The sequence below is a fragment of the Schistocerca nitens genome, chromosome 5 (assembly GCF_023898315.1).
Source record: "Schistocerca nitens isolate TAMUIC-IGC-003100 chromosome 5, iqSchNite1.1, whole genome shotgun sequence".
Classification (NCBI taxonomy): Eukaryota; Metazoa; Arthropoda; class Insecta; order Orthoptera; family Acrididae; genus Schistocerca; species Schistocerca nitens.
The window spans coordinates 166,774,754-166,785,239 of NC_064618.1; positions in this window are offsets into that span (position 1 = coordinate 166,774,754).

Consider the following 10,486-nt stretch of genomic DNA (forward strand, 5'->3'; position numbering starts at 1 on the left):
TTTGTATGAACTAAGTTGATGAAATTGTTAAAGCAATTTTTTAATTTTTTTGGTTAATGAGTTCCTTTTCCTCCAGCAACTTTGATGCCTAGTCTCTTCTCCCAGGCTACACAATGAAACTTCAATCTCTCTTTTGAACACATCACAGCATGAATTTCACAGTTACTGAGGCCTACACAGTCATTGTGCAAAGATTTTTTCCACCATAATCCACACACCAAAACTATTTTTTTGCTTTTAACTGGTTTTTTGACCTCAAGACATGATTTACTGTTGTCACTCGCCACCATCTTGTGATGTAAAGTAAATGAAAAGGTGAATTTATCAGTATTCATGCCATTTTAAAAAGAATCCACCTGTTTTCTAATCAGTTTGTGAATGCAAAAGTGTTTCTTCTTACTGATTATCTTTGAAAGGCTAAAACATTAAATGAAAAATGCTATGCTGAAATTCTGAACCAGCTGGATAAAAGAATTTGTGAAAATACCTGGTTTGCAGTAGGTAAAAAAGTTTTTTAAAAACCTTCCCCACCCCCACCCCATCCCCCAATTTATACATCCTCTCACTATGGTGTTTTAGCAGTGGGAAAACTTCAGGTTGGAGTACAACTTGTTGAAATATACCAGCCACATTCTCCTAGATATTAATATACAGGTTCCTTATCTGAATGCCTTTATGGCTGCAAAATTGAGGCAGTCCAATGAAAAGTTTAAGTGGCTGCAATAGGGTATTTCAGGACCCATCTATAATCGTGCTTCAGAAATGGTATCGATTCAGTGGATAAATGTACTTCTTTTTAACTTAAAAGGAGACCACAGTGGACAATAATGGAACTGTGAACTAAAACATAATTATTCACCAGTAGACAGGGAACTGACTTTCACAAGTATGTTACAGCTACATTACAACATTCTGCATCTACATCTGTGCTCTGCAAGTCACTTTGCAAACCACCTTGTGGGGCATGGTAGAGGGTACTTTGTGTACCACTGTCACTTTCCCCATTCCCTGTTCCAGTTGTGAATAGTTTGCAGGAAGAATGATTGCTGGTAAGCCTCTGTGTGAGTTTGAATCTCTCTTATTTTATCTTCATGACATTTTTTTACTCTTCTAGGAGTGTATGCTCTCAGAAAATTAACAACAAACCACAATGTGAAGCAGAACGCCTCTCTAGCAGTCTCTGCCATTGGAATCGGTTGATCATCTGTGTGGCACTTTTGTGCTTACTAATGAACCTATAACAAAATCTTTTGCTCTCCTTCAGATCTCTATTTCCTCTATCAGTCCTATCTGATATGGATCACATACTGACGAGCAATTTTCAAGTAGTTATTGAATGCATGTTCTGTAAGCTACTTCCTTTGTTGATGGACTACATATCCTGAGGATTTGTTCAATGACTCTCATTCTGGAATCTGCTGTACTTGCAATGAATTTTATGTGGTTGTTCCATTTCAAATCTCCATATTAAAACTCTTAGGTATTTTATGGACGTAACAGCTTCCACTGATCATTCTGCAATTGTATAATCATACAGTAAAGAGTTTTTCTGCCTATGTATTCACAGTATGTTACATTTGCTTATGTTTAGGGTCAATTGCCACTCCTGTGCCAAGCATTAGTCCTCTGCAGGTATTCTTACATTTCGCTAAAGCTTTCCTGAGTCACGACTTCTCTGTATACAAAAGCATCATCCACAGAAAGCCTCATCGATAAATAACTTCCACCGGGGGCACACCCAAAGCTACTTAACAATAAACCACAATGTGAAGCAGAACGCCTCTCTAGCAGTCTCTGCCATTGGAATCAGTTGATCATCTGTGTGGCACTTTTGTGCTTACTAATGAACCTATAACAAAATCTTTTGCTCTCCTTCAGATCTCTATTTCCTCTATCAGTCCTATCTGATATGGATCACATACTGACGAGCAATTTTCAAGTAGTTATTGAATGCATGTTCTGTAAGCTAATTCCTTTGTTGATGGACTACATATCCTGAGGATTTGTTCAATGACTCTCATTCTGGAATCTGCTGTACTTGCAATGAATTTTATGTGGTTGTTCCATTTCAAATCTCCATATTAAAACTCTTAGATATTTTATGGACGTAACAGCTTCCACTGATCATTCTGCAATTGTATAATCATACAGTAAAGAGTTTTTCTATTCACAGTATGTTACATTTGCTTATGTTTAGGGTCAATTGCCACTCCTGCGCCAAGCATTAGTCCTCTGCAGGTATTCTTACATTTTGCTAAAGCTTTCCTGAGTCACGACTTCTCTGTATACAAAAGCATCATCCACAAAAAGCCTCATCGGTAAATAACTTCCACCGGGGGCACACCCAAAGCTACATTTAAGTCTGTAGCCTTCTGTCCATTCAGAATTATGTGGTATGTTCTGTTTGCTACAAACTCTCCAATCCACTCACATTGTTGGTCTGATATTGTGTATGCTTGTATTTTGTTCATCAGGGGGCAGCATGCAACTGTATCGTGCCTTTCAGAAGTCAACGCACATGGCATGTGCCTCGGTGCCTGTATCCACTGCTTTCTAGGTCTCGTGGACAAACAGAGTGAGTTGAGTTTCGTATGATCATTGTTTTTGGAACCTGTGGTGGCTCCTACAGAGGAGATCTTCAGCCTCTAGAAATATCATAATATGCAAGCATAAATCATGTTCCAAAATGCTACAACTGACCGATATCAGAGAAATAGGCCTTTAGTTTAGTGAGTTCGTTTGATGACCCTTCTCAAAAATGAGAATTACTTTTGTGTGTGTGTGTGTGTGTGTGTGTGTGTGTGTGTGTGTGTGTGTGTGTGTGTGCGTGTGTGTGAGTGTGTTGTTTTTTTCAATCATCAGGAACATTTTGCTCCTCCACTGCTGCTAGAAGAGGGGCAAGTTCTTTCACATACCCTATATAGAATTGTATTGGTATCCCATTAGGGCCAGTGGCCTTCCCCCGTTGAGCAGTTTCAGTTGCTTTTCTGTCCCATGGTCACTTTTTCAATATCACCCATTTTGTTATTTGTACAACAATTTAAAAGAGGTACTGCAGTGTGACCTTCCTCTATGAAACAAATTGGAAAAAGACGCTTTTCTGTATCGTCCTCCATTTCCTTGCCATGATGATCACAGAGTATCCGGACAGATGCTTCAATCCATTAACTGATTTAACATTAATAGGCAGAATTTTACTTTCAAGTTCATTGAACCCTTCACACATGGCTCTCCTTATGTTAATTTTTGTGTCATTTAACTTTTGTTCATTTGTGATGCTTTGGCTATGTTTAAATTTGCTGTAAAGCTCTCTTTGCTTTCATAGTGGGTTTATAACATGAAGGGTCTTTTCTATCTGTCGCAACTTTTCTTGGTACATATCAGTGTAAAGTATATTGTGCAATGCTCTTTAATTTTTTCCATTGGTATTCAATGTTGTTAGTGCTGGAGATGAAATTTTCATGCTGGCCACTCAGGTAGTCTGTAATCTGTTTGCTGTCGCCCTTGCTAAGCAGAAAGATCTTCTGCCTCTCTTCGTATTCCTATTTATGGGTGTGTTTAGTGATGCTGTAATGGTCTTATGATCACTGACTGCCTGTTCTGTGCTAACTAGTTGAAGAGTTTGGGTCTGTTTGTCACTATCAGGTCAATGATGTTACATTCACAAGTAAGTATTCTGATTAATTGCTCAAGGTAAGTTTTTGATAAAGCACTTAAAACAATTTTACATGATTCTCAGACCCTACTACCCATACCAATCACTGTAGTCTCCCTGCTTGTAGCTGGTAGGCTAAAATATCCACCTAAAACTATAACATGGTCATAAAATTTACGTGAAATATTCTCTAAATTTCCCCTTAACTTTTCTGCCACTCCTTCTGTTAAGGCAGGGGATGTATAAAAGCACATAACGCCTGTCTTCATCCAAATTATTTTGCATTTAGAATATGTACTGATCTCACTAGATGATATATTTTTTTGTGGCTATAAAGATGCGTCTGCCACCAGCGTTCAACCTATCTCTATGATATATATTCCAATTAAAATTCACAATTTCATTGCTATTGACTTCCGGTTTCAGGCAGCTTTCCGTTCCTAGTACCATTTACAATCAGGATTAGTTTCCATACAGTTAACTAATAATATATTACCATTGTCTTTCTCTGGTCTGCTATGACGGCATATTATTAATCCTGTGGAGGGATTTCTCTATCCTAAAATAATAAATAAATAAATAAAAACATTTGCACACCACATGTACTCCAACACACTAGGTGCCACTTATTGCATGTAGCGAACACCTGATTTGTTAAGGGGAACCTTACAATTTGCCACCAGATCCAGTACTGTTGCAGAATCATCTGAGCCTGTGGTTTTGATCTTTGACTCTTCTCCAAGTCACAGGATCACAATCAGCTTTGGGAACAACATTGCGAAACAATAACTCTGCTTCCACCCTGTTGATGAGGCTAACTGTCTTCACCAAATCAGCCAGCCACCTGTAGGAACCTAGGATGGCCTCTGAAACCAGGCAACAGATGTGATTCGTACCTGCATGGCCCATGATTTGCAGCGCTGAATTGCTGTTGGCATAGCCTTCTCCACATCTTAGAGAACCCACACACCTCCATCCTCACCCCTGCCGAGAGGCAAACCGAGTGCACATGCTCCTTTTTTCCTGGCCTGCCCACTATTTACATGAGTACTGCATAATCTGCCTAACATAGGAGCTCCCAGTGACAAGCAATCCCACCCACTGCACTTGTCTAGACCTCTCAGAAAGATGGGCCACAGTCCCAATAGGTTAGGCATCCCATGTGGCTCAGGCATACTTGCAGCTGCAGGCAATAGCTCAGACTTGTTTATACATACACAGAGATGGAGTGGGGGATGGGGGATAAGTATATTTATAAATGTTTTTTAATTCTGTTGTAAATTTGTTTTTCCCTTACAGCCTCATCAAGGCAGCTGGCAGCTATTCAGAAACTTCTTTTGATGTAGATCAGATATGTCTGTTGCAATTATCTTTGTATGTTCTAAATGAGATTCCCCACAGTGTCCCTGTCTAGCTATAAAAGGTGATATTTGTTTGCAGTGTAGTATAGAGCATGTCTAGAATAGAAAGCATTCATTGTTGCATATTTCTTAAACAGCAACAGTTTTGGTTAGATTTTCTAACACTGATGATTACAAAGAAAAATAATTACAAATTTGATGTATTAAGTTATCTTTAATGTTGTAATATTCCTTTTCCACTAACTAGTCTTTGAGCTTCTTTAGAAAATTAACTGTCACATACACCATCCCATAGTTTTTTGGACAGAAGGTAGGCAGGTGGACTCACCTCAGAAGATGTTGCCCGCAGCTGGCAGCGAAACCTCAGGAGGAAGAATTTCTACTGTTTGACCATGGCCTCTTAGCCTGGAAGTTTTAATTAATGAGGATGCCGGCCATGAAAGCCTACACATTATGAGGAGGATATGTTGTAAGGAGAGTCCCCACCTGTGCAGTTCAGAAAACCAGGTGTTGGTGGGAAGAGTCCAGATGGCACAAGCAGTCATTAATGTAAAGCCCACAGTGTCGGGCAACATATTCAGCAAGTGAGTGGTCAAGCTGTCTCTTGGCCACAGTTCACAGTTTGGCAGTGACCATTTGTATAGACAGACAGCTTGTTAGTAGCCATGCCTGCGTAGAATGTAGCACATTGGTTGCAGCTGAGTTTTTAGATCACATGGCTGCTTTCACAGTTGGCATTGCCTTTGACGGTATAGGAGATGCCAATGACAGAGCTGGAGTAGGTGTAGTAGAGGATGTATGGGACAGATCTTGCATCTAGGTCTGTTGTAAGCCATGATGCAAGGGGTTGAGAGCAGGTTTGGAGTAAGAGCAGATGAGGATGTGGCATAGGTAAGGTGGGTGACAGGATACCTCTATTAGAGAGATGGGGAGGATATTTCTCATTTCAGGGCAGAATGAGAGATACTCGAAACCCTTCTGGAGAATGTGATTCAGTTGCTTCAGTCTCTAAGTGGTACTGAGTCATGAGAGGAGTGCTCCTTTGTGATTGGAGTGTGGGATTGTTGTGAACGGTATGTGACTGGTGAGACAAGGCATGGGAAATCTGTTTCTGAACAAAGGTAATTTTGGCCTGTGAAGGTGTCAGTGAGACCCTTGAAATATTTAGGGAGGGTCTGCTTGTCACTACAAATGCAATGGCGACAGGTGGCTATTCTGTATGGAATGGGTCACAGATGTCGAAGTGGAGGTATGGTTGGTGTTTGGTAGGCTTTATGTGGACAAAGCTACTAATTTAACCGTGTTTCAGGTGGAGTTTAACATCAAGGAGGGTGGCTTGTTGGCCTGAGGAGGACCAGGTGAAGCAAAGGGGGCAGAATAGTTTGAAGTTCTGGAGGAATATAGATGGAGTGACCTCACCCTCAGTTTATGTCAAGAACATGTCTTAAGTGAAGCTGAACCAAGTGAGGGGTGTGAGATTCTCTAAATGGCCTATGAATAGGATAGCATAGGATGGTGCCATGCTGATGCCCATTACTGTACAACAGGTTGCTTGTTGATAAAACTTTCATAGGAGAAGTAGTTGTGGGTGTGGGTATAGCTTTTCATGGTGACCAGGGAAGAGGTTGTAGGCTTAGTCAGTCGGGCATAGGGAATGGTAGCATTCAATAGCAGCAAGTCCATTGGCATTAGGGATGATAATGTAGAGGAATGTAGTGTGACAGTGGCAAGCAAGGAACTGGGTGGTAAAGGAACAGGAAGTGCAGAGAATTGGTGGAGAAGATGGTTAGTGCCTTTTGTTTAAGAGGGCACATTACCGGCAATAGGCTGAAAGTATTGGTCCACAAGAGTAGAGATTCTCTACATGGAGCACAGTAACCAGCCACAAGGGGCATCCTGGGTTGTTGGGTTTTTGAACTTTAGGAAGCATGTAGAAGGTAGGAGTGCTGGGAATCGCAGGAGTGAGAAGTGGGTTACTCAGGGGAGAGATTCTCAGGTAGGCCTAAGAATTTGAGGAGGTACTGGAAGTCCTGTTGGATTTCTGAAATGGGGTCACTGTGGCAGTGTTCATAGGTGGATGAATCTGACAGCTGGTGGAGTCCCTGCAGCCAGTAATCTCTGCAGTGGTAGAGACTTTGTCAGGAGACAGAATTTTAAGGTCTGGATCAGATTTTTGATGGTGGATTGTGGTTCTTTCTGTGGGTGAGAGGCTAGTTTCCATCTTGGAGGTTTTAGGGATCGATGTTGAGTAAGGTTCAAGGTTAGGAAATTCTGTAAAGTTAACAGGAAGTAAATTTGAGGGCAATGGGGGTGGATCATGCTTGGATAGACGAGTAAACTGAGTCAGGCGGAGTTCAGTAGTCATTTCTTTTCATTGTGCTAATTTGAAACCCAACACCCTTCTGTGCAGACATGCCAAGTATTACAATCTGCCTGTAATTATCACAGTTTCTAGGTTAAAGTTATGGTCTTACGGGAGCCCCTGCTAAAATTATGGAATTCACTGTTTGATTTATTTTAGTAGTTTGACAACAGAGTACTGTAACAAAAAAGGATGTTTGCTCTATGTTTTACCTTGTTATTAATATGATTTTGTTTGCAGTTTCATTGTATTCTTTCATTTGGTTTGCCTGTTACACCTTTTTTTAATGCAGTTTGGATTTTTTTTAATGTCATTAGCAGTTCTGAAGATATGTTTTATTAATGCAAGACTCATGATGAACATTCAGTTTTTACTTCTTTGAAAGTTCCTTTCTCTGTGCTTACCGATTATGAAATGTTTTTAACTGTTTTGTCCTTTGAAAATTGATTTTATTTCACACTCCACTAACATTTCGCTTTGAGATAAAATTTGAATTTTATTTTTTGAACTCTGAAGATGTAATTTTTAAATTTGCAGCATCATTTATTGGCTTTCCAAGCATTTCAATTGGGCTTCAGATTGAGATTTTTATTGTCAATTTAAAAAAAAAATTCTGGGGGAGAGCCCGCCCCCTCAATACAGACACACACACACACACACACACACACAATTCTCTTGTCCCCAACTGCTGACAGCAGCTCTCCAAAGTTGGCATCTCTTCTATGCGGTGGGGAACAAACTGTCCCTCCAAACTGTAATTACAAAACAGCTACCACAGTATACAGAGCTAAGTTTGTTACTGTTAATATTAATATCCTGTTTCCATTCCAATTTCTGTTTTATTATTCACAAGAATTTTTGTCTTTGTTAAATATTCTGCATACAATATTTTCCTGTGTGTGTTTTTTTTTTCACTCCTATGTCATTTATAAACAGACTGAGCAGCAATGCCCCAACTGCCAAACTCTGTGAACTTCATATTTAATGGCATTGATTCTGATTGGTACGTGTTCCTTATTGATAGATACTGTGTCTTATTACTTACATATGCTTGTATTCACTCTCCTACTTGCCCATGACTAAAATAGGTCTTGGATCAGTATTGTAGGCACACTGATGTCAAGTGCTTGATTCAGCCTTTCTAAAACCACACTGTGATGGTGAAAGAATTGTTTGTCCAGATAAACAGTTAAATGTAAGCATTTGCAATTTTTTTTGAGAAATTTGATACCAGTGAAACTGGTCTGCAGTTGTTGGTGTCATCCTTGTCTCCTTTCTGATACACTGACACTACACTTCTTCTGTTTTTCTGGGGAAAAAAATCATTTCTGAAAAGCTGTATGCTTTGGGTGGAATATTGGCTTACACAATAGTTATATTATATGTTTCAATAAGTCATCACCAGTAGCTGATTTCCTGGCCTCTAGTTTCTGTATAGATTTCCTCAGTTCTTGTTTTGTGACTAACTTCAAGAACAAAGTACTTTATGATTCTGTTGATACTTAGTAATCTTCATTTTCTGATGTTTTATTCTTGTTTTAAGTTCTCTACCACATTTATATAATTATCATTGAGTAATTGTAACCACTGTGCTATGCATTTTCATTGGTCTGATCTCTATTTGATCTACAATTTTTGTTTCTTTCAGAACCGATTATATTTTAAGCTGCTTTCACCTTAATGTTTTAGTTCCTTATAGTGGTGGTAATTGCTCTTACCTTTGCCTTTCCCATTATTTCTTCTGTAACATTTTAGCATTTTAGGCCTTGCATGCCTGTCATACTTCCTGTAGCTTCTGACAATGTTTTAGTATTTCAGTGGCAATCCATTATGTTTGTGCCTGCAATGTTCATTGATTCTTTACTCTGGGGATGCTACATTAAACTGTTACGAAACTGTAGCACTGAATGTAACACATGGTTACTATGATCTCATGGATTGTCATCCGTGGAGAGCGAAATAAGACTAAAACTTCTTTGTTGTGGCCCTCAGCTGTAGTACATCAGAAACAGCTTGATGGAGATACCCAGTTGCCTCTCATGCAAAACAATAGATGTATGGATTTGCTGACAGCACAAAGAGTGGGGCCGAGTGGGGCATCACTCAGATGCTGCTGTCAGCAACATCTCCAGCTGTGACTGTGATGGCAGCACAGCTGCACTCCTGGCGATACAGCGGAGGTGGCTGTGACCTCCCTCCAGCTAGGAGGTGGCTCTCTGTTCAGGGGCAGCTGGTCTCATGACTCAGAGCAGGTTGCCCCATCCCGTGGTTGAACAGTGGACCCCATACTGCATTCTGTGATGTCGGTCTGTATTTCACAGGCTCTTGGTGTAGGCTGTGATACTGAGGCTTGCCTGCTTGCAGCTGGCTCTGTTCAACCCACTTCCACTCTGGTGTATTTGATTGAATACAGTCGACATATAACATTGCCATCCTTCTTATCAAGACCAGGTCCCTCGGATTGACCAAATTAGATAATCTTTTACACTAGAGTTCCTATCCTTAGAGCCTTCTGGCCCTGTTTCGCTACTTAAGAACTATTCTAACAGTTGGTTTTCTTAACACCATACTTAATGTTACACCTTTCTACAGGACCCCTTGCCCTGTTCCTTAACTCAAACACCATGGAACTTATTCAATTATTAGGCTCCTTGCACAATAACTTCTAACTCTCTGTTCCAAACAAACAAGTTAAAATGAATCAATTATTCTTAGTACTACCCCTTCGTGCATTCATCTTCCTTCTGCTACTTTTATGCTTAGTGTATCCAGTCCACTGGAATATGAATGACGGCTGAATCTGAACTCAGTCTTGTGCTATGTCTTCTATGTACCAAAACAAGGACTATGCTCAGCAGAACAAGTGCCACTGCAGTGACTGATACGACAATAGTCAGTATTGTCTCTTTCCGATACTGATTTTTTTGATATAAATTTACATGGTGCAATGAAGTTTCCAGGGAGACTCGTCCATCCTGCTGCTCAGAAACTATTTTATAGAGTGCATTAATCTGAGACCTAGAGTTTGGTTTAAGCTGGTCACATTTGTGACATGTGGCACTTCCATTGGCTTCTCTGGCCAATACAAATGAGGTTGTGAAATATTCA